This window comes from Rhineura floridana, chromosome 13 (assembly GCF_030035675.1).
Source record: "Rhineura floridana isolate rRhiFlo1 chromosome 13, rRhiFlo1.hap2, whole genome shotgun sequence".
NCBI lineage: Eukaryota > Metazoa > Chordata > Lepidosauria > Squamata > Rhineuridae > Rhineura > Rhineura floridana.
In genome coordinates, this window is record NC_084492.1 from 6,617,261 (window position 1) to 6,642,448 (window position 25,188).

At 46.3% G+C, this 25,188-nt stretch overlaps 1 protein-coding gene across 2 annotated transcripts in view; it reads right to left on the reverse strand.

Moving 5' to 3' along the window:
- The window catches only part of BCAR1 (BCAR1 scaffold protein, Cas family member), a 55,461-nt gene that overhangs the window by 24,672 nt on the left and 5,601 nt on the right, over positions 1-25,188 (reverse strand). The window lies entirely within an intron of this gene.

Sequence of the window (25,188 nt, forward strand, 5' to 3'; positions counted from 1 at the left end):
TTTCCCCAAAGGAGCCCAGAGTGGCAAACAGCAAGCAATAAAAACATATTAGAAACAACCCCAATACAGACGCAGGTCTCTACGTAAAAGGCTTGTTGGAAGAGGAAGGTCTTCAGTAGGCACCAAAAAGACAAGCCTGCCTAATATTTAAGAGGAGGGAATTCTATCTTTGAGTTTGCAGCAGAGCTTGGAATAGTTACTTTTTTTGAACTACAACTCCCATCAGCCCCAGCCAGTATAGCCACTGGATTGGGCTGATGGGAGTTGTAGTTCAAAAAAGTAACTTTTCCAAGCTCTGGTTTGCAGGTACTATCAATAGTGTGCAAGAAGTCAGGGATGGCAAACCTGTGTTTCTCCAGATGTTGCCAGGACTCCAGCTCCCATCAGCCTCGCCCAGCATGGCCAACAATCAGGGATGATGGAGTTGCAGTCCAACAACATCCGGAGGGCACCCGAGTCTCCAGCCCTGGCTTAGGCCAATGTATACGTGTGATTTCCGCTTTGCATGATGGCGAAAAGTATTTCAATCTCGCTGCTTTTCCTGCCTGGAGTTCTGGCCTTTCCCCAGCCCATCTGCTTCTTTTGTTGGAACTATTGGCTCCAAACTCCAATTGTTGAACACTGAAAAATCTTAAAAGAAGTGTTTTTTTTAAATATATATACATATATAAAGCACATAGCTACAAAAAGATGCTCTGCTAACCCACTAGGAGTGTGGATAAGAGCCCCAGGCTTACCTTCCAATATCCCCAAAATCTCCATGGGGTCATTGTTTTATTTATTGCTTATATTTATACCTGACCTTTCCTCCAAGGAGCGTACATGGTTCTCCCCTCCTCATTTTATCCTCACAACATCCCTGCGAGGTAGGTTAGGCTGAGAAGCAGTGACTGGCCCAAGATCACCCAGTGAGCTTCATGGCTGAGTGGGGATTTGAACCCTGGTCTGCCAGGTCCGACACCCTAACTCTGGCATGCCCTTAGCTTTTCACCCACTGCCTGCCTGTGTCACACGTAAAGCTGGGTCATGTGGAGATCTGGGTGTTCTTGGCATGACACACAAACACCACCCTCTCCTCTGTTGACCACCATGTTTCTGGTGAAGAGACCTTTCACTTCCACACTGCAGGAGAAAAAAACCTAGGGACAGAGGAAGCTGCCTTTTACCAAGTCAGACCACTGGTCCATCTGCCTCAGTATTGTCTACACTGACTGGCAGCAGCTCTCCGTGACATCAGGCAGGTCCTCCTCCTACAAATGTGATGCTGCCTTTCAAGAATTCAAAATATTCTCCACACCTGCACAAACTGTACCCTAAGACAGCCCTCCTGGAACAGGAGATTAGAATCTCAAAGCTGGAAGACTACAAACAGGACCCACTTCCTACCTTCCCCAAGGGAAAGAGACGGAAGAGGCAGGCAGAAGCAGGGCCTCAAAATGGACGGGTCTGTCACTGAGGCAGCGGGAGGAGAGGAGAGGAAGGGCTGCTTGATTTAACAGCCCTAAAATGTAGCTGTGATGCATCTGGACAGGCAATGGTGCAGCCCCCCACCAGAAAAAGAGAGAGAGAGAGAGACTGACTCTGTCTTAAGCACCCACCACCACTGCCCCATTACTGATGTTAGACCAGGCCAGATTCTTCCAGACCAGAATCAGGCTAACAATATAGTGCCAAGGCAGCCACGCACTAGGGCCCCATCTGCACTATCCACTATCTTATCACTTATAACAACAACAACTATTTTTATTGTCCACCTCTCACCTAGAGTTTGGGTCCCAAGGCGGATTACACAAGTTAAAAATACAAAGTATATAAAAAACCCCATAAAATCCTTAAAAGCATCAGAACACAAATTTAGCCAAATGCTTAATAAAAAGATGGGTCTTCAGCAGCCATCTAAAAATGGGAAGAGAGGGAGCTGGATCTTACCTCACAAGGGAGGGCATTCCATAGTCTAGGGGCCACAACAGAGAAGGCTCTGTTGCGAGTGTTCGCCAATTGGGGCTTCAGATACAGTAGGCACTTGCAACGGGCCCTCTTCCCTGGCTCTTGTGCAATGGGCATGACTAATGTATGACATTTTTAAATGACCATGGCTTCCCCCAAAGAATCCTGGGAAATGTAGTTTGTAAAGGGGTGCTGAGAGTTCTTAGGAGACCTCTTTTCCCCTCACAGACCTACAATTCCCAGGGATTGACTGTTATACCACTCTGAGAATTGTAGCTCTATGAGCAGGGTACAGGTCTTGTCAGAACTCTCAGCACCCTTCGCACACTACAGTACCCAGGATTCTTTGGGAGAAGCCGTGACTGTCGAAAATGATATGATACTGCTTTAGATGTTTAATGCAGATGGGGCCTAGGGGAGGGACAGATCATGCACATCAGATTGTTTTTCAGGATGGACAGGCAGTAGAGCACAGAAGGGCAGAAAAGGGAGACTGACTCATCTGGAGTCTACGCTTCTATTGCACCCCCACCCACTTTCCATCTGCATCAGTCAATGGCTATCATAGAACACCCTAGCTGTGATATTGGGAGAACATAAACTTTCAGCTGTGATTTAATCTAATCTGGACTATAAACTGTGGCAAGTATGGGGAATTTGCAGCCCTGCAAAGGGTGTTGAACTACAACACTCATCGCCTCCTGACCAGTGACCATGCTGACTGGGGATAATGGGAGCTGGGAGTCCAGGAACCTCTGGAGGGCCACAGATTTTTCCCATCCCTGCACTGTGATTTTGGGCGAGCAACAAATCCTTCAGCCTCCCTTCCTCCCACCCATCTTTGATATGGGGATAATAATAAAACTGGTCAACCTTGAATAAACTGAGAAAAAGTGCATAGAGCACTTGAAAGCCCTATTTAAATGCTAAAAATGGTATTACTGTTACTAGTGATGAGGAGACAGAATCAAACCTTTCTTGTTAAAAATACAATGGCCCAAACAATCAAACAATATGCCGGAACAGTCATGAGATCTGTGCACCTGCGCTCAGTGCACCCACATTCAGGCCCTTCCATCTCACTTCTGCCTTTGTGCAAGATATCAGATTTGTACCTTTTTCTGGTTAAAGCGTATTAGTTTATTTTACAAGATTTGTATTCCACCTTTTTTTAAAAACCATAACGGTTCTCAAAGTAGTTCATAATAATCAAGTCCCATTGCCTACCCAGTGAAAGGTCCCAGTGCTTGCAGACCAAGGGAGATGTTTTCCGCCTATTGTTATCATGCTGGTCTGAAAAAATATCCTCAGGAAAGAGAAACAAGTTCCCCCGCCCCCATCTCTCTCTATCTGGAATGCCAGGAGCTTCCAATGGTACAAAATGGTGACATGCCTTGTCGCTCTGTTCCTTCAAAAGGTGGTGGGCGCAGAGGGGTTTTTTTTGGGGGGGGAAGATGTTTTTCAGAGTCCTCTAGGGCAGGAACAGGGAACCTGTGGCCTTCCAGATGCTGCTGGGGTCCAACTCCCATCAGCCTCTGCCAGCATGGCCAGTGGTCAGAGATGATGGAAGCTGCAGTCCAACGATCTGAAGGACCCCCCACCCCTCTAGTGTCATCTGAGGATTTAGAAATGATTATATATGTGTCAGAGACCCAGTGTAGTGGTTAAGGTGTTGGACTATGACCTGGGAGACCAGGGTTCGAATCCCCACACAGCCATGAAGCTCACTGGGTGACCTTGGGCCTCTCAGCCTCATGAAAACCCTGTTCATAGGGTTGCCATAAGTCGGAATCAACTTGAAGGCAGTACATTTACATTATATATGTGTTAACAGCAGAAAGGATGACCATAAACTGCAAATGGTGGCAGGGGAGGGGGACAGAAATTAATTGGTTATTAAGAGTTTGGAAAATGAATGGCCGTATGGACCAGTTAACAACAGTCAAAGAAGGCAGGAAGGTGGACAACTGTTTTATTGAAAAATTGCGCTCTTTTGCTTTGCACAGAAATAACCAGGTTCATAACGTATAGCCTTATTTGTTATTAAAATATCATTAATGCTCTACTGTATTTGGAGTAACCTAGAAATTGTATTGTTTGCTTTAAGATGTCCAGGGTAATCTCATGCAGGTCGATTTGGTTTTTCTCAGATTTGTACATTTTTTTAAAAAAGAATTAACTCCACAATCAATGAATTTGTTTTAAAAACCCTCGTCCAGCCTGCTTTAGTCTCCTGAGAAAAGAGAATAGACTTGCACCTTTAAATCAGTGTTCCCAATGGCTGTTTATTGCTTGAGCTGCAAGGATGGGCCAAGACGTGGCAGGTCAGAGATGCCTCCGGGGAGAGGAATGCCAGAAAACAAGAGCTAGATGGACAAGGCATGCCACACGCACCAGAAAGAGCCATCTTACTCCAAAGCGTCCAGGGAAAAAGCTCAACCTGTCCTTCCTTCAAAATGAGATCCCGGGGAACAGAGGAAGCTGCCTTATACTCAGCCAAGCATTGAGTCCATCTACAACTCCCATCACCCCTGACCACTGGCCATGCTGGTGGCGGTGAAGAGCTGGAGTCCAATAACAGCTGGAGCGTGCCACATCGGCACTCCTGGGCTACACTGACTGGCAGTGCCTCTCCAGGGTTTCAGGCAGAGGACATTCCCAGGCCAACCTGGAGAGGCCAGGGATTCCACGTGTGACCTTCCGCGTGCAAGGCAGAATGCTGCACCACTTAGCTAGGGGCCTTCTCCACAAAACCAAAAATGGATCAAATGTTCTAGTTTGGAACAGGGTAGAATAGTGAGCATATCGCAAAGTCACCTTGCTTCCCACCGAACTCCTCCCTCTTTGAAACCAATCCTTTGGGTTGCAGATGCCAACTGCCAAGCTGCCATCTTGAGTGTACAACCTTGGAGGATTACAGGCCACTCCCAGCCATTTCAACCCAGGCCCCTGCCAGTTCATATACACAGCCAGCCAGGCCAGGCCCTGCATCCCTATTCGGCACTCAATACCTGTACGGCCAGTGGTTCACCTGGCCCAGTATCAGAGTCTGACAGAGGCCTTTTCCGCAATCCCAGCTAACCAAGATCTTTTTAAACTGAAGGTCCCAGTGTCCAAACCTGTGGCCTCCTGCTTGCTATCATGTGCGGTAATCCCACAAAAAGTTGCTACTGAATTATATGATATGGAGCTCCATTATATACTGTGGTCTACTCAGTCCAGAATGATCAGTCCAAAAGCCTCAGACAGGGGTCTTTCCCAGGTCTGAAAACCTAGATCTTTTTAATTGGAGATGCCTGGAATCGAACTTGGCCCTTCTGCGTGCAAAACATGTGCACTCGCAAACAGTCACCCATGGACTGGAAGAGGCACTTGAGGTTCTGGAGTAAAGATGTAAAGGCCCAGAAAAAAGAAGAAAAAAGCTAAGGGGAAAAAAAAGTTTTTACCAGTTTTTCTGGGGTTTTCCCAGGCCTTCACATCTCTATTCTGGAGCTGTGTCTCATGGAAACAGTTGCTTCTCCCACCCCTCTCCCCCCAAAAGTCCCATATAGAAGGCAACAGGGGCACCTTTCTCAACTGGTCCACAGCTGGTCTTGCATCTATTTATAAAATTATTTATGGGCACAGCTCATCCAAGGCCACCTGCATCTCATTTTAAAACACAGACACACAATCACACTAACATTCAGAAAACCAACAATTTAAAAGCAGAGTAGAACAAGTATTTTTAAAAAACCAGTTCAAATAAAAGTATTTAAGATGAATAACAACAGAAAAATAGGCATGCTATCTATTTCATTGTTGGGAAAACAGAGGGGGTTGGGGGAGATGTCTTGGACAGCCTCACTCCCTGAGAAGGCTTCGCCAATGTGGTGCCTTCCAGGAGTTTTGGACTACAATCCCCATCAGCCCCTGCTGGCTGGGGCTGACGGCGATTGTAGTCCAAAATATCTGCAGGGCAATGTGTTGCCAAAGGCTACCCTGGAGAAAACAAGCTGTAAAAAAGGCAGAGCATGATGCAAAACACACGACCACACTTTTCTTCACAAGCTACCCACAAAGACACTTTGCAGGGATGAAGGAGTTAAGCCTCACCTTCTCTCCAGTCAAAGGAATGCATGATTAATGCAGCTTTTTTTTTAAAAAAAACACCAAGCAGCCGGAAGCTGCCAAAACGGCTCCAGTTTCTCAGATAAGCCTTTGATTACAACATAACGCTCAGTGCTCATGCAAAGTCCTTCTAAAAAGGTGTCCTGTGACCTCATAACATGGAGGAGAAATTACTTCAAAAGCATGAGTCACTTGCATAAAAAAAACCCCTTTAAATGGGACCCTCATTTCCGGTTAGATCATCTCCTAAGAAGGACCTATCTTCAAACGAAAGGGCAGACTTCTGCACCTCAGCCTGCCCTGCCCATGGGCTTACAGGTCAATAAAAACATGGCGCTCTTCAAGGGAACACACAGCCACCTGGCAAGTGTTTCCCTGGGAGGAGGTAAGGGGTCAGCGCTCCAGAAGGGTCTCTGAAAGTGCTCGTGCCCATTTCCATTTATGATTTGGACAAAACCATGGCAGAATATGTTACCCAATTCATATAAAAGGAAATACCAATTCCCCACATGACTTTTCTTTCTCATAACTCAGGGGTGGGGAGCCTCAAGGCCAAGGGCCAAATGTATCCCTCCAGGCTCCTCTGCCTGGCCCTTGGGACTCTCCCTAGATCACACACCCTTCTCAGGCCACACCGCTCACTGGCCCTGCCCAAGACACCCTCAAATGCATTTGCCTGGCTGGAAGGTGACCTTGTACTGTGATAATGCTGACCCTTGCTCACCTGGATGGAGAACAGAGGGGTAGGTTGAAACCTTTCACTTTTAACGTGGCTGGAATGTAACTTGACCTAGAAAGGTAAGAGCCATACCTGTTGCTCTGCCCACTTTTGCCTCTCGCCCAGTGGCATTCAGCACCTTGGACAGCACCTTGAAAGTTCAGGCTAAAACCCGGAACAGATTCCACTGCCCCACTGATATGGAGCCACCAGTCGCCCCTGCTCTGGGGCCCCCAACCACTGACATGTGGCCCCTGGAAGGTTCTCCATGAGGAGATGCATTCCTTGAATTGCAAAAAGTTCCCCATCCCTGTAATAACCCCATTGGGCCAAAGATCTCCTCTGCACCACAGGAAAATCTCACTCCAGTCTGGATGGGACAAAATCTGTCTCTTCCAACCAGGATCCACTTTAGAAACAGCTAACCAAGCACCGTGCAAAATTAAGCTACAGGCACAAGGGAGAAAACTAACAGCAGCATTGCAGACCAGCTCTATACACCTTTACTTGGAAGTTAGACCCATTGAGTACAGTGGTGGGCACATGATTGCAGCTGTAGTAAATTTAATGTGATACTACTACACATTCCAAGTCCTTCACAAACATCTCAGAAATCCATACAATAACCCTGTACAGTAGGTCGGCATTATTTCTATTTTGCCAATGGAACCTACAGAGAGTAGCTTGCCAAAGGATGAACTACGAAGAGCAAACTAAAAGCCTAAATTACTGTGGCTATAGGTCAGCAGCTGGTTGCAAGAGTGAAAATTCAGTTACAATATTGCCATCAAGAGGACCCAGGAAGAAAAGTGATATACAGTACTTCATTCAGGGCTTAACTGTATATTCTCTACCATTCTCTCTACATAGGCTTCTTGAGAGAACTAGTGAAAGTATCATAAGCAGGCTCTATCCAGATAGCTCCAGTCACCACAAACAACTGTCAGAAACTAGGATGCAGAAAGCTCTTCCCAACCAAAGAAGAACAAAGGTAAGAATTTATTTTCAGCTCCTAGGGCCAAAACGCACATTCCACCCATGCCATTAAAACTGACTCAGGACAGCTGCCTCTCCAAGCAAAAACTGACCACTCTAAGTACAGTGTCAATGCAATAATACTTGCTCCTTGCAACATCGCTGTTGACAGTTTATTGTCTTGACTGTAGGCCATTGCAAAACAGGTTAAAACAAGCACACATAAAGCAGATAATAAACCACTGTACCACACGAGTAACCAATAAACGTGTCTCAGTCACTCTGCAAAGGCAAAGCATTGAAAGCGATTGTCGTGCGTGACCTGAAGAGGCTCAGCTACAGAGCATGAAATTCCTGGTTCAAGTGTCACGGACTCACTACGGAAGTTATGCAATAATGGCCACCAATTTGGGTGGCTTTAAACGAGGATTAGACCAATCCATGGAGGATAACGCCATTAATGGCTACTAGCCATCATGGCTATGTTCTGTCTCCACTGTCAGAGGCAATAAGCCTTTGAATAATCAGAAACGGGAACAGGCCTAATGCACTCAGGTCCTGCTTGAGGGCTTCTCATTAGGGTATCTGGATGGTCATTCTGGTTAGCCAGGATGCTGGACTAGATGGGCTTTTGGGCTGATTCAGCAGCCAGGTCAAACTCAGGCAGTGCCGGGTGAAACTATTTGACTTCCCAGGGTGATTCAACAGTCAGTCCCTCTTCCCAGGAAACTTTGAGAATTGTGGCTCTATGAGAGGGTCTCCTAACAACCCTCAGCAGCTTTCACAAACTACCCTTCCCAGGATCCTTTGGGGGAAGCTATGATCGTTTAAAGTGGAATAAATGTATGGTGTGAATGTAGCCTAAGTCCCACGCAGAGTGCACTTACTGACATTAGTGAACCTCAGTTGCTCATCTCCATTAACTTCAACAGCTCTACTCTGAGTAAGTGTAACACTGACTGCTACCCAATGTCTTTGGCAGAGCTTGGAAGATTACTTTTAAAAAGTAATTAATTACAATTACATGGCCCAAAAAGTAGTAATTTCCATTACAATTACAATTGCTCTGAAGTACTGATTACTTTTTAGAAAAATGCCTACGTGCTGACCTTGGCTGCAGCACATCTCAGGAGCCTAAAACAACATTAAAAATAAACACACACACAGAGGTAGTTGAATAATTCTTTTTATCCATAAGATAGCAATGGTGGTCTCTCTGCTGGTAGGGGAGGTGGAGAGGGAGGCAGAGGCCACTACTCAGATCTTAGCATGTCAAACCAAGTGCAACCTCTCCCACTCAGCCAGCAAGCCCCCTCCCGGACCCTGCCCTGCCACCAACTAAGGGACACTCACCCAAGCAAACATTTTCCCCCGAGATGAAAAAAAGTTAAAATACTGCAAATGCAGCAGTAGCCAGAGAGGGTGGTGGAGGCCACTTTGTGTGCCAACTGCAAACACACACACACATCATCTTTCACCTCCACAGTTCTTTATCTCCATTCTGCTGCTGCCTCCTCCTCCTCCTTTATCCATGTTCTTGCCCTCCGGCTCCTTTTCCCCTCCACTCCATTCTTCACCACCACCATCCATTTTTTTAAACAATTGTTTTCTCCACTCCACCCTGTCTCACTCTCCACCTCCTCCCTTGTCGCCTCCTACCCACCCACAGAGCATGAGGGAAGAGCAACGCTGCACAGAAGCCTAGTTTGAGGCACATGATTTTCATCCACAAATCAGAGGAGCAGAAGACTTCCCCTGCTTCCCCCCCCCCAAGCAATGCTCAAAAGTAATGCTGGAAACATTACAATTACTCAACAAAGTAATAAAATTACTCCTAGTTCTATTACAATCCAGATGTAAAGGGATTACCCACTCATTCCTCAAAAAGTAATGACGTACAAGTAATTCGTTACTTGTAATCAATTACTTCCAAGCTGTGGTCTTTGGTCATGAGGAAATGTAGGGTTGTATCCAGCGCTAGCCTTGCTCAAAGTAGACCCTTGGAAGTTAATGGACCTGACCAACTTAGTTTCATTTATTTCAATGAGTCTACTCTGAGTAGAACTAAGTGAGATACAAACTTCAGTTATTACATTTTCCATCTTTTAGCTATTAACAGCTCGTAAGGTGGGGTGGTTTACATTGAACACAAGTTAAAAATAATTTGTAATTAAGTCAAAATTATAAAATCAAGCAGATGCACCAGCTGAAGGTAGCACTTGGCATTGGTGGTGCTTATTCATCCTCTCTGGCTATTGAGACCTTACCTTGCATCCGTCCTGTCCCCCACAAGTAGAGCCCTCAGACTTGCTCAAGGAACCTTTTTAAAGCACTGCAAACAGGAAGATCACGTGGCTTGGCCCTAAGAGAGCCGTCTCTGACCAGGTGCCCTCCAGCTGCTTCCATCAGCCCCAGCATCGTATGGCCGTGCTGGCTGGGACTGATGGGAGTTGTACTCCAAAACATCTAGAGGGCACCAGGTTGGGGAAGACTGCCCTCAAGCAGCCTACCCGCCCTCCCAATGTTAGGACCAATCACTGAGGCAGCACATCAGCAGAATGCTCCCAAACAATCCATCCAAGACTGAGGTGGAACTTAAGACACAAAATATACGCCACTTTGGAAACACACCGAGATGGGATCAGTAATTATTTTCACATACCAGACCAAATTTTATCATTCGATCACAGTCTGATCTTGGGCTATCCAACAGTCCCAGGTGGTGCTGAATGAATGTATTCCTCAGCCTCTTATTAATTTCTAATATAGCAGCTGTCAGTTTACAACAAGAAAAATAAGTTTGCAACATGTCCTTGTGTTAAACACAACCCCTCCCTCCTCCTCCGTATGCACACATTTCATTCATTCGCTTTGTGCAAGTGGGATCTGCATCAAAATGTTGTAGCACGGAGCATTTCTGCTCAGGGGTCCAGCCAGCTGTTACTTCCCCAAAGATAACAGGCTCAAGTTACAGGAAGCCAGATTTCGGCTGAACATCAAGAAAAACTTCCTAACTGTTACAGCCATACAACAATGGGACCAATGACCTAGGGAGGTGGTGGGCTCTTCAACACTGGAGGCATTCAAGATGTAGCTGAACAGCTAATGGATTCCTGCATTGAGCAGAGGGTTGGACTCAATGGCCTTATAGGCCCAGCTCTATTGATCTATGATTCTATGACACTTGGTGTCCTGTGGCCACTAAGCATGCTTAGTTTTCGCTGACCATTTTCTGGGTTCTTCCCCCCTTTAGAGATTTTTAAAGAAACTTCTGCAAACCCTGGGGACTCCCTCAAGGCTGCCTCTGTCTTCCCAAATGACAGGTGCTATCATTTTGGGTATGCAAGGATCCACATTTGGAGATGTATGTATTACATGATAGCCCACCTGAGGGAGACACGTATTTTCAAATGAGAGACAAAAGTTCTGTTTCTGGGCCATTTCACTTTATAACTTCTGATGAAAGGATCTTTAATCAGAGGTTCCAGGGTAGGCGGTCCTCAGCTAAGGAGGTATATCACAGCATGCTTAAGCAGCCTTGAATTTTGCAAGATCCCAGCCCTATGCCCACCCGTTACCATAGCGTTTGGAAATATTGGGCACTGCTTCTCTTCTGCAAATGACAAAAGGGGTGGGAGAGGGGTGCTCAGCCCTTTACCCCAACAACTCTCTTTGACAGGTACTCATCTTCCAGACAGGCTTCCAGACCTACATTTGCAGCCGGGCCAGTCACAGCCCCATCTAAGAGAAGAGGCAGCAGCCCGCAGAGGTTAAAGGTTAAAGCTGGGCTCCTTCCACCTTTCCCCTGCACCCCCCCCACGACACTTTGTATGGGAGAAGCGACAGCTTGAGCAGGGGTGGGTAACCTTTTCAGGGTCAAGGGCCACATTCCGTTGAGGGAAAGTGGTCGGGGGCCATACACTGATGGTGAGAGCAAAGCAACCAAGTGCATGTACACACCCTCTTTTCCCTTCATTCATTCATTCTGGTTTGGGGAGGGTCACACTGAAGGAGTTGGGGGGCCGCCTGTGGCCCCTAGGCCATCAACCCTTGAGCTACCAGTTCTTCAAAGCACAAGGTGGTGGCAGAACATGCTGTTCCACCTTCAGGGCAGCTATTTGAAGGCAGCCACTCCTGCCGGCACAGACTGGGAATTTCAGAGGTGTTTCAACCACAACTGCTCACTGACTCTGCCACAAGTGATTCAGTCTCCACGTAGCTGTGAGCTCCGCCCACTTCTGTACAATAGCGATAAAATCTGCAAATGTTGACATGAACCCTTCGGCGAGTCATCGTTGCCGTCAGACCCAACGCTCGCCATCTGTTGACCTCATAAACTACAGTTTATGGAGTGAGTCAAGGGGCTTTAGCTAGGCTTGGAGAAGGTGCTTGCAACTAAATCAGGTTGAAACCACAACCTGCAATTCTAGTTGGGCATCAGATCATGCACTGAGAATTAGGGGAAAGGCAGAGAAGATAAGGAGACAAAAAAAAAAGTTTGCTCCAGGGAACTCTTTCTAAATCAACTTCTCTGTTAAGAACGCCCACACCCTCATCCTTTGCCACAGCGCCCCACCCCCCATGGATTGCAAAAGATTTTGTGTGTTCCAGGGCAGAAAATAGGTTGGGTTCTACTAGTGGATCACAGAAGGAAGTGAAGTAGACTGGCAGTTGTTTCAACAATTTACAGGGGAGAGCCGTAGCTCAGTGGTAGAGCATGCACTTTGCGTACAGGAGCCCTCCAGGTTCAATCCTCAGCACCACCAGGTAGGGCTGGAACCCTACGGTCTGAAACCGCAGACAGCCACTGGCTGTCAACACAGGTGAATCTAGGGACCTTGGTCTGGATGCAAAGCACATGACCACCACTGGGCCTCTCCTCCTCAGTGAAATGCATGCATGTGCAGCTGCCTCACACACAGTCAGACTTCATTTGTGGCATTTCTATAGCGCCTTCCTGCCAATGCACTCAAGGCCGTTGACAGTCCAAATGAACGGCCTTTTACAACAGCCTTTGCCAACCACGCCGTCTGGGGCTGAAGGGAGCTGTTGCCCAGAACATCTGGAGAGCACCAGCCTGAGGAAGGCTGAACGAGTGTCCAGCCAAACACTCCTCTGCAATGACACACTTCTTGGGAAGATGAGCAATGGTGGGCTCTCTTACAGGGAACATCGCTAAGCTGCTCTCTGAGCTGCCTCCCAAGCTTCTAGGCAACCCTAAGATTCTGGAAAGAGAGTCTTGGAGGGCTGGGGAGAAATTTCATTCATTTTGCATTTAAAGCCAAGTTTATCACATTTGCACTTTCTGAAGCAATATGAGACATGAAACACAGCCAAAATTCACACTTACCTGAACTGTGTGATCCAGTTATCCAACTAAACAATGTTTACCAAAAAATGTATGTATTGGGTGGGGGGAAATGTGCATCAAGTGCATATATTTGTGAAAATAACATACAAAAATGCATTATGTAAGGAGAAATTGTTTGCAAAAGTGTACATCAGTCAAAACTGCCGACAAAATCATGTTTAGTAGGAGAAACGCACACTAAAGCGCCGGAGAATTTTCATGAGGATTTAAAAAAAAAAAAGAATTGCAAATTGCTGCAGAACTGAATGTCAGATTGGAAAAATGAGAAACTGGGAGAACAGTCATCGACAGACCCTTCCATCCCTCGAGACTGAGGGGATTGAACCTGAGGCCTTTTGCGTGCAAAGCAGATGCTCTGCTGCTAGTGAGCTATAGCCCTTCCCCAAGCATCTCTGCAAGCTCTGCCTCTGCATCCCTCCAGATGCTTCTCCGGAAGGCAATTTCACAGTGTCTTTTCATCCTCTGCGATTGGATACAGAATTCCCAGCAGAATTTCCCAGCTTCAGAGGAGCTTGTTCATTACACCTCTGCACAAACCACGGCACTGAGCATGTCTCCTTCTAATCAGGTGGCGCACCCAGAAGAGTGACTCACACAGAATCACTGAGGTGGGGGGGCTCCACCCACACTGGGGAGCTCTTTGCTGAGTGCGAGAGAGAGAAGTGTGTCTCCAGTTTTAGAAAAGAAAACGTGTGACTCAAACATTTAGGGAGCACTGTGCAAAAACTGAGCAGAGTACCCAAGTCAAAACAACCCTCCCATGGATCCGGAGGCTTCTTCTCTGTCTTCTGCAACCACACATTCCTTAGCAAGCTAGAACATAGCTGTGGGTATTTAGCCCTAGTCAAATCCTGCTTGCGGACACTGGTGCAATCAATCCACCCACTGGCTGTTAGTGGCCCTGGGCAACAATGTACTTTTTGTGCCCGAGTCACTGCAGAGCAGACAGCACTGGGATTGTCCCATGAAGGGCCAGGGGGCGGGGGAGAGAGAGGGAGTTAAAATACCTGCAACTTTGCAATCATACAACAATCTTCAAAACTGAGGAAAGGGAAGAACAACCTCTTTGCTAATCAACCCCCCCCCACTGGTCCCAATCCCTTGCAAGCAAAACAGCCAGCCAATCACAGGCTGCTGACATCTCCATCGGCTCATTTCTTTTTCTTTTCTTTTTTTTTGTAATAATTTTTTATTATTCAAATTTTCATAAAACAAACACAAACAAAAACAATACAACAAAAAGAAAAAGAAAAACTTGACTTCCGATTTGTTACAGATCAGCTATAAGTATATAATATATATCAAACCTGTCCCCTAAAACATACGAAATTCACTTTTTTCCATAGTCTATCTCAATTAATCGTCAAATCCCATTATCATCATTTCATTTTTTTCTTTCAACAAAAAGTCCAAAAGAGGCTTCCATTCCTTAAGAAATGTATCTGTCATTTTTTCTCTAATAAGACATGTCAATTTGTCCATCTCAACTAAGTCCATTAATTTCAATAGCCATTCTTCCATTGTTGGTATCGATTCCATTTTCCACTTTTGTGCATATAGTAATCTTGCTGCCGTGATCATATATAATATTATTCTTCCATATTTCTTTTCCTTTTGTTTATCCATAAAACCCAATAAAAAAAATTCTGGCTTTGACTGAATATTTATCTTTAAGATTTTTTGCATCATCCTACCTATCTGTGCCCAAAATAATTTTGCCTGTTTACACGACCACCACATATGATAAAAAGATCCTTCTTGTTGTTTACATTTCCAACATACATTAGAAACATTACTATACATTTTTGACAACTTTTCTGGAGTCATGTACCAACGATACATCATTTTATAAAAATTTTCTTTAAGATTATAGCATAATGTAAATTTCAAACCTTTTTTCCTCTGATTTACCTTTTAAACAATGGCAAAAAGATATATCTAAATTTGTTTGGCAGGGGAAAAAACCAAGAGTTAAATTTAAATTATTACAAGACACCAAAGAAAGAGGAGGACTGGGATTACCAAATTTGAGACTTTATTTTGCTGCTTGTTGCTTAGTCTGGATAAAGGAATGGATTGTATTGAGGAACAAAAGATTATTGGATTTGGAGGGCCACAACCTGAAGTGGGGATGGCATGGATATCTATGGTATGATAAAGTAAAAGTTAATGTGGATTTTAATAATCATTTTATAAGACGTCCTTTGTTGAAAATATGGAATAAATACAAAACAAGGTTTTTTTCAAAAATACCACTATGTGTTTCAAGTCAAGAAGCATTTTATAGAAGAGAAATGGCTGGAAAAGAGAAATGGTTAACTTACCAAGAACAATTAGAAAATGTACATGGAGAATATATAATGAAAGAGAGAGAACAACTATTAAAGGAAGGATATAGTTCTCAATGGTTTGCCTATTTACAATTGTTAGAAAGATACAAATTGGATAAGAAAATGTATGGGTTTGAAATAAATAAATCTGATTTTGAAATAGGTTTGTGTACAAATGATGAATGTATAATTGCAAAAATGTATAAATTTTTATTGAAAATGGACATGGAAGAAGAACAAGTAAAAGAATGTATGGTCAAGTGGGCAAAAAAATTTGGTTATAATATACAAACGGCTCATTTCTGTATGTATGAAGTGTCACCGAAAATGGTGCAAGGACTGGAGGCTGTTTGCAGGGCAGACAGTCTCCTGCCATTGGCTGCATAACCGCTCCACTTCCTAGACTGTTTGTGGGAAAAATCAATACCCGTGTTTGGACAGAAGTCTCCTAAGGTTCTCTATCCAAATCCTCTTCTTCATTATCAGAACCAATTCTTTTTTTAAAAAAAAAGGCAACTGCAGCAAACTCACTAAGACAGAGGTGGGCAGATAGCTGGCTTGATGGATCTACTTTTTTTTTTTATGAGACCCCCAAAATCTACCAATCAGAGGCACGTGTAAAAGGTATACAGTTAGAACGAAAGAACAAGCGGCCCCTGAGCATTCTGAGCTGAGGAATTTCTTTTCAACACTAGAAATGAACAGAGTTTGCACCTCCCTTCACACAAAAAAGTGTGACTCTGCCGTTTTATATATAAACTGAATTTATGGAATTTGAATTTTTTAACGGTTTGTTTTCAAATTGCTGTGCATATATTTCTACTATGCATACACTTTTCAGATATCTTTATGATACACTGCTTCAGAAACATTTGTTGGGAAGCAGTTTATACATTCTTAAAAATAAATAAACAAACAAAATTTCACTCCTGTTTAGTTCTCTTAATTTCAGCAGCATAATTTCAGGTGGGAAAGCTGATGTTCTTCCTGCTGTTAAACAATTGGGAGTGAAAAACCATCCTTGATCTACTGTAAATCACCCAGAGATCTACCAGGAGATCCCAATCAACCTTCTGCCACACTTCACTAAGGAACTAGAAGCTCACTTGTGCACACATCCACCTACTCCCCTGCCCCCCTTAAATACAAGCACCTTGCTAATTTCTTTATAGAGGGAGAGAGAGGTTGTTTGCTGATCTTGCACAGGAAAAGCTCACTCATAACCTCATGGAACACAATCTCTCCTCCAAGACAGTGTCTGTGTGTGTCCACGCACATGCTTGCACATGCTTGCACATGGGCTCCTGCTAGGAGGAAGGGCGGGATATAAATCAAATAATAAATAAATAAATATACACTGGCCTTCCTCAAGCTGGTGCCCTCCAGATTCCCATCAACTTCAGCTAGCACGGGTGTAAAGCTATGATTCTGTAATGCATGTAAAGCATGGCTGGAAAGCATGGCTGGAAAGCCATTATCCCGGACTGTGAACTGCCTTCGAGTGCCTTGGCAGAAATGAAGCAACAGCCTGACTCCGTGTAAGGGAGCTTCACACGCATGCTTTTCACTGGGGAGAAGCTCATTGGTAGAGAACATGCTCTGCATCCAATCCAAGGTCCCAAATTCAATCCCAGCATCTCCAGGGCTAGAGAAGACCTCAACTTGAGCAGCAGGTTAGCTGCTGCTATGCTTCCCTAGCAGTGGGAGGATTGGTGACTGGACTCACTGAAGGAGCTTCTAGTATATGCACAAATCTGACTCTGGCTCCAGCCCTCAAAGATGGAACCCCCAGCAATCTGTAGGAACCAAGTGCCTTGTTGCTGGCACCACTTTTATGGCTTCTCTGCAAACCCAGGATTCTGCTAAGCACGACAGAAGCCAAAGGATGCATTCCCCTACGTGTGCTCTCACGCAAGTGCACAAATCCTTCTACCTCAGATCAAACATCACAAATGCCCATTTCTACAGCTCTGCGTGGAAAACCAGCACACACCAGAGCACCTTCTCTGCAGTCTAGTTAAAAACATCCTCCCATTGCTGCCATGATTTGCACATCTTTCCCCCCCCCCCAATACTATGATCGGGTTTCTAACACCCCCCTCCCATCTCTGTCCACGTAGCCAGGGCTCTTTATGGTGCATCAGCCGTTTCCTTGGCCAAGGTGGAGATGGGAATCCAGGAGGAAAAATGAGTGGATGAAGACGCCTTCTTAAAGTCTAGCATTTCACTACAATGGTAATTAGGCTGTTCATGGCAGCTGCAAAAACTGCTATTGGCAGGATGCTCCACAGCACATGCACAAAACATTGCAGTTTCCAGCACATCAACTGAGCACGTGGGCCTACCCCAGCCTCAGCTCTGGAGTAGTGGAAAATTGGACATTAGCCACCAGAGCACTGCTAATTGTCTAAACTGGCTTCCATGCTTCCCACCAGGAGGATGGAGCAGTCACTTTGCGGACAGGCTTGTGGCTTGGAGCCGTGGCTTGTGCTCTGCTCTCCAAAATGCTCATTTATGAAAACCAACAAATCATTACAGCTCCACTCAGACAATGATAACTCTGTTGTCGTGTGCCTGTCAGCTATTCTTGTATGCAAGGGCTCGCCCAACCCTACAGCACTGCTGTGTCTTATTGCCGTTGATGATGATAAAAACTCTCTTAATTTACTTTTTTTAAAAAATCTTTAAAGTTCAAGACGCAGCTGAAGACTGAATGAAAAAGGCATTCTTATGAGCAGGAGTCCTTCCAACAAAGTGATGGGTTGAGCATGTCCTGGCCAGGGATTTTCCCAGTATGCACTTCGTTCCCATAGTTCTGGAGATCCCGTTGTTTCTCACAATGGTTCCTGTTTTGCTGACAGCAAACATGGGAAGCTGCTGTATACCAAGTCAGACCATTGGCCCATCCAGTTTTGTACTGGCTACACTGACTGGCAGCAACCCACCCAGGTTTCAGGCAGAGATCTTTCTCAAGCCCTGCCTGGAGATGTTGGGGATTGAACCCGGGACCTTCTGCCTGCAAAGCATATGCTTGACTACTGAGCTATGGCCCTCCCCCACAGCCTTAAGACAGCAAACGGCCCCTAAAAACCCCAACATGCCCAAGGAAGATGCAGGACTTTCAGCCAGATTCCCTGAGCCCAAATCTATTTGCTGGGCCAAGACCAGTAATATAGTGGCAAGTTCAGAAGTGCAGGGTCCCTTCATGTTAATTACAGTCACGCCCCCTCCCTTTTTTTGCTGCTGGGTTGAGAATGAGATCCTTGTTAATGCCTTCTCCCACAACAACAGGTATCCCTCGGAGCCAATAAGCATGCAAAGGGAGCGTTAGCTGCTGAGAAGAGTCTTCTCAATGGCTGACTCACCTCCTTTCACTCTGATTGGCTTCAGTCAGCAGAAAAGGACAAGGAAGCATGTTAGAAGACTCTTCTCAGTGGGTAACACACTCCTCTTTTGTGCTGATTGTCTCATAGGGTGCTGAAGACACAGGTACCCTGCTCCCAAAAAAGTAAAGGGTTTAAGACACACACACCCAAGACCCTGGATGACTACACCCCTGGCCATGACAACCCTCAAGGAATCCCAGTAAACCTCTCTCCAAACTGGAAGCTGCCTTATACTAAGTCAAGACCATTGGTTCATCTAGCTCAGCACTACAGTCACTACACTGACTGGCAGCAGCTCTCCAGGGCTTCAGTCAGGGATTGAACCTGGGACCTTCTGCCTGCCAAGCAGTTGCCCTACCCCTGAGCTACGGACCCTTGCCCACTACCTTTATTCCAGAGAAGCAAAAGGCCCTGGTCTACATGGACAGCAACATGAGGGAGTTGAGTGGACAAGCACCATCTCAGAGGGGGGGGAGGCATATTAAAATATGTTCCCTATGAAAGAAAAAAAGAAACTGCCTATAAGGGCGCTGGGGAAAACACATCACAGTGTAAAGGATTTCACTTAGCACTTTCCTGCAGTACTAATGTTATATTTGCAAAGGTTTTTTTAAAAATTCTTACTCTTTTTTTTTTAGACATAGGAGGGCATTCAAAACTGCGAGCGTGTTCGGACCGCCCAAAGTGGAACGGTCCATTTCCCCACCTCTGGACTCTACCACCTCCTTCCCCTGCATGTATAGATCCAGCATAACCAACGGCACAGAGGTGGTTGAGTTCTTCCCCCAAACTAGCACACACCACTCATTTCCTCTTCTCATTCACATCCTCAGCCCAGCAATTGGTGGGAACTGGTTTCGGCGATGCCAACGTGTGGCCTCTCAGACTAGGACTTGGGCTCGTGACGCCAATGTCAGGAAGCAACCTAAGCAAAGACCTCATTCCCCTCAGGCTGGACGTGCCTCAGTGACCCAGAAAATGAGCCTGAAAAACAACGGGCTCCCTCACCTCCCCAGAGAAATCGTCCAAAGCCTGGAGAAGGGGACTGCTGTGCACCTGGTGCAGCCTTTGGCAATCTGGCACCCTCCAGAAGTTTTGGAAAATAACTCCCACCAGCCTCAGTCAGCACCGTGGTGGGAGTTGTATTCCAAACATCTGGAGGGCGCCAGGCTGGCCAAGGCTGCCCTAAGATACCTGCAGGACCAGGCAATCCCATTTTGTCACCAAGAAACACCAAGGGAGGAGCGCGTGTGATCAAATGACGGATATTCTCCTTCCTGAATCTAGTGCAAAAAGCACTACACACAGTGCAAAATCAAATGAACATCCCTCCCACAAGATGTGGTAAAGACTTCTAGCTTAGACTGGGCCCCATTTAAAGACTGGGTGTGTAAAAAGGATGCTCACGGCTGGCGTCTTATTTAAACAGGGTCACCGGTTTTGAGGCCGTGCTGGCTGACTGATGGGAGCTGTAGTCCAAGGCATCTGGAGGGCACCAGGTTGGTGAAGGGTGCTCTAGACAATGAGAAACACCACTGTAACACCAGTGGAAAAACAACTGCCACAGAAAAGTACAAAGCAGCTCTCATGGTCACACTTTCGCTCCCCTTACGTACATCAAGCACAAACATCTCTTTCCACACTTGCTTGAAGGCTGCAGTTGCAGCCGCTTTAATGGCCACTGTGCCCTCCTTTCGGAAATGCCCAAGCACCATGCTCAGAGCGGCCGGCCAGATGAAGAAAAGCTCCTGGGAAGGCAGCTGATCAAGACCTCGTGTCCAAACATGACAGCCGTGCTGCGTAAGCCATTCCTGAGCCCCAGCCTGTAACTGCAGGCTAAGAATACCGCAGGAGGTGGCATGCCTGCACTCATCCTGATCCTCTCTTGGGAAGGAAGGGCAGCAGAGGATGGGCAGGAGGGGGATGGATGGAGGGAAGTCAGGTAGCCCCCCCTTCTGCTAACCAGACCCAAAGAGCTCCTCTCCCCCATAGTGACGGTCTGCTCTTACGGCCTCCCATGGAAGCATGCAGCAGCAGTGACCCATGACATTTTCGCTGCCCTGTGCAGCCAGAGAGGTGCACCCCAGGGGTCACCAAAATGTGACAGAGGATGCGGCTTGCCAGCTGTGCATGGCCTGAGCCCTTTCTGCCCAGCACTCTGCAACACTGCAGGGGCGCACCTTTCCAATGACAGCTGTTCCGAGCGATGGCTAGCATGCTGCCAGCCTGGCATATGACGGCCTCAACTCCAAGCAATGCCAACTACTAAAATCACAGGAAGGACCCCCCCCCCAATCCGACCAGGGGTACTTGCTGGGCACAGTACTTTGCATGATGGCAAAGTCAGCGCTGCACTGCACATGACCCCCATCTCTAGCCAGCACCTCCGCTTTCTTCCTGTTGAGACTTGCTTGGGAGATTGACACAGCCTTTTTTTATGTTTTGCACCCTGCCGTCATGAAAACTGCAGGCAACAGCCCCAGACACCAGCCGGGAGAAGTCCATGCTGAGCCCCAGGCCCTGTTGCCTCCCTTCATCTCTGCTCCACCCCCCTTCTGTTATTGGGTCACATCTCACCTGACTTTGCACTTATACCACCCACAGGGCAGAAGAGCCTCTTTGCAGGGTGTATGAGTCTTGCAAGCATGCAGGGTGGGGGGAAGAGAGGAAGAAGGACCAATGCAACTTACAAGCCAGCATCCTCAGAAATAATTCTGCATAGTGGCTAAGAAGCACTGAGACCTTAATAAGGGAGTTCGGAACCTAAATTCCCTTGCAAGTTGTTGCAAGGCACTATTGGGTTGTGTTCAACCAAGTCCTACTCAGAGTAGACCCACTAAAATTAATGAACCTAAGTTAGTCATGTCTATTAACTTCAATGGGTCTACTCCGAATAGGACTAGCAGTGAATACCATCCTATGTATTTATTTATTACATTGATTTGCTGCCTTTCTGCCAAAGCACCCAAGGTGGTTTACAATTTAAAATATTAGAACAAACAAATGCTACCAAAATATTGTCAGGCCAATATCAGGGAGCTGATGTCACAAGCTCCCTAGCCTGGCCTTCCTTGCTTGGGACCTCCTGGTTCATGTACCACTCCTGGAATAATAAATAGGCTTTTATTTTGTACAAGTTTTAATCTTTATACTATTTTGTAAGTCGCTTTGAGTCACTCTTTGTGAAATAAGCAACTAATAATTGCAAAAAACAACACAATGGAAAGTTGTATCCATAACCTCTCTTGATATTGCAGCTAATCTTTTACTGCAGCAGTCCAACGGTAACAAACATTTATCCTGCACTTTCAAAGGATCAAAGCACTTTGCATACATTATCTTGTCATCATCCTTCCAAACTTCCTGTAAGGTAGGCTAGTTATTATAATCCTCAGTCACATGGCCATGACAGAACAGCTAGCCGACAGTTGCCTAATGAGTTCACAGCAGAGGGGCAATTCAACCCAGCAATTTCCCAATTCGCAACTTAGCTAGAACACTACACCAAGTCCATGCCACATTACCTTTCGCAGGTCAACCTGGAACATAAAGCTGCCCAACAGCCACCAAGACCCACTCATGCTCAGACAAAACATCTATGGAAGCAGAAAGCACCCATATGGCGGTATGCGTAATAGCTGTGGCCATCCATACAGCACACTCCTTTGCAAATGTGGAGATTCCCAGTGTACCCTTTCGGAAAGACTCAAGGGTAAGGAGGCCTGAACCTGCAACACCTCAAGCAGCAAATCTGGGCGCAGTTGGCCCAAACTACGCTGATCCTGGGCCCTTGCATCACAACCTCCAGCCCCTTGTGGCTACACAGAGCAAGAGGAAAGGAGCAACTGGGGTTGAAAGCAGGGACCTGGGCTTAACAGAAAATCTTGACCTGGGAAACCTTCCCATGCAAATTAGGTTCTTTTGCACAGGGCAATTTTCATCAGGAAATTTTCTGGTGCCCTTAGAGAGTGATCTAACCTAGTGTGCTGTTGTATAAAAACTCTGAAACTGCCAAGCTTGCCTAATATTGCATTTGGCAATTTTCCAGTGGAAAAGTAAAACACCGGAAAATTTTCCAACCCACATCACTGGTTGGAGATGGCCAGTTGTAATTAATGGCATTTTAAAAGAGGCATCAGTGCCTTCAGTGTACCCAGCCTTCCCCAACCTGGTGCCCTCTGGGTACTTTGAACTACAAACCCCATCAGCCCCAGCCAGCACAGCCTGATGGAAGTTGTATTCCAACATATCCAGAGGATATCAGGCTGGGACCCTTTTTCTTTCGTCCTAATGCCACCTCTAGTCAAACAGGTTTGACAGGTTTGTGAAGCTGCATAATCCCCCCCCCCAAAAAAATCTGTTTGCCAGATGCAATAAGCCTTCCTCTGTCTCCAGCCCTGGCATTTTCACCTTGCCAAGCGAAAAGGCGTAAGCCAACCCTGCTCAGTGCTGCACTTGGGGGGCCGGTGAAACAAGACTCTAGCGCAGGTCTCCCTTGAGCTAAGCATGGGGCTTTCTTTTCATTGCCTACCCTTGATCTTGAAACCTGTGAAGCATCGACAGACAAGTGCACCCCAGGGCATGTACAGAATGCACGTCTCTTTTTCACCACTAACTGATGTGGATATTTCAAGCCCTACTTCTCTTTAGGAATTGAACACCAGAGGAGTTGGGAAGACAATCAGCAAATCCTTGCTAAGCCCAGGACAAAATCTGGTCTGCACCAGACGGACACCTCCTGGTGCAGGTTGCACCAAAAACTGCTGTCCACCCCAGTTCAACCCCAAGTGTTTGCTGAAAGGTAAATGGCAAAGCAGCCCCTCCCAGCTCAAGGCACCCTCTCCCCGCCTGGCGAGGTGAGCTGAGTTTACTCCCGACGGACTGCTGGTGAATCATTAATGCAGAGTTCAGCAGCTGCCTGACACGCACACAGTTCAGCTTCCACAAGGCAGGCTCTGCCCAGCCAATTACTCACCCGGCTCAGCCTGCTGGTGCCAAAGGGAGGGAAGGAGGGAGGGGAGCCGGCCAAGCCAATGGCAAATGGGGCCGTCAAGTGGGGAGGTGGGGGGAGACACACAGTTGGCCAGGCTCCTCCTCTGCACTTCATTCCACAGAGACAGAGACTTATGTCTGATGTGGAAGCCTTCCACCCCGAACTCCCATGGCACGGGGGCTCTGAAATAAAAAGTGCTTTTTGCACCTGCACGGGGCGCTTCTGTCCAGGGTTTTACCGATTGACTACATTTATATCCTCACTTTTCCTCCAAGGAGTTCAACAATGGTTCTCTGCTTCCTTATTTTGTCCCCGCAACAACCCTGTGAGGTAGCTTAGGGTGAGAGACAACACCTAGCCTACAGCCACCCAGTGGCCTTCATATATATATATATATATATATATATATATATATATATATATATATATATATATTTGTATAAGTAAATTTGGATTTTATGTATATACAGAAACATAATACAAGATACAAGTATATCAACATATATTCAGTATAAAACAAACTGAAAACAGCATCAACTAAATGCTACAGGCCAGCCGCCCAGTGACCGTGATGTCCAAGTGGGGATTTGAATCCTGGTCTTCCAAGTCCTAGGCTAACACTCTAACCACTAAACATTACTACCTGTAGTTGATTCCTAGCTTTGGGGGAAGTGCCAAATAACAGCCCTGGAACCAATTAAGTCCTGTTAAAATGTGAATGTACTGCCTTCAAGTCGATTCCGGCTGATGGCGACCCTATGAAGGGGGTTTTCATGGTAAGCGGTATTCAGAGGGGGTTTTACCATTGCCTTCCTCTGAGGCTGAGAGGCAGTGACTGGCCCAAGGTCACCCAGTGAGCTTCGTGGCTGTGTGGGGATTCAAACCCTGATCTCCCAGGTCGTAATGCCCCCCTCCCACTTTACAGGAAGGCCCTGCACAATCTATTGTCCATCCAGGCAAGCAAAAGGCACGATCAGAGTTCAAGGGCATAGTCCAGCCAGGCAAAAACACTCAAAGAGGATGCAAAACAGAGTGGTGTGGCCTTGGGAGAGTTCCAAGGGTCAAATACAGTGGCTTGGAGGGCCACACTCAGCCCCTGGCAATAGATGGACAATAGACGGTGTGTGTATAGAAACTAGCCTACCTCTCCCTGGGACAAAACCACCACCACCACCACCCAATAATACGTTAAATAACTAATAATTTGCATTTTCCTGACACCCAAAATCAGTTGCTTGAGGCAATTGCCTTACTAGGCCTGACGCCAGGGCCAGCCTTGGCCATAGGCCATGGCTCTCCTCCACTGAAGGCAGAAACCTCACGGTGTCTTTGCTGCTGGGCCCATGGCTTTGTCCCAG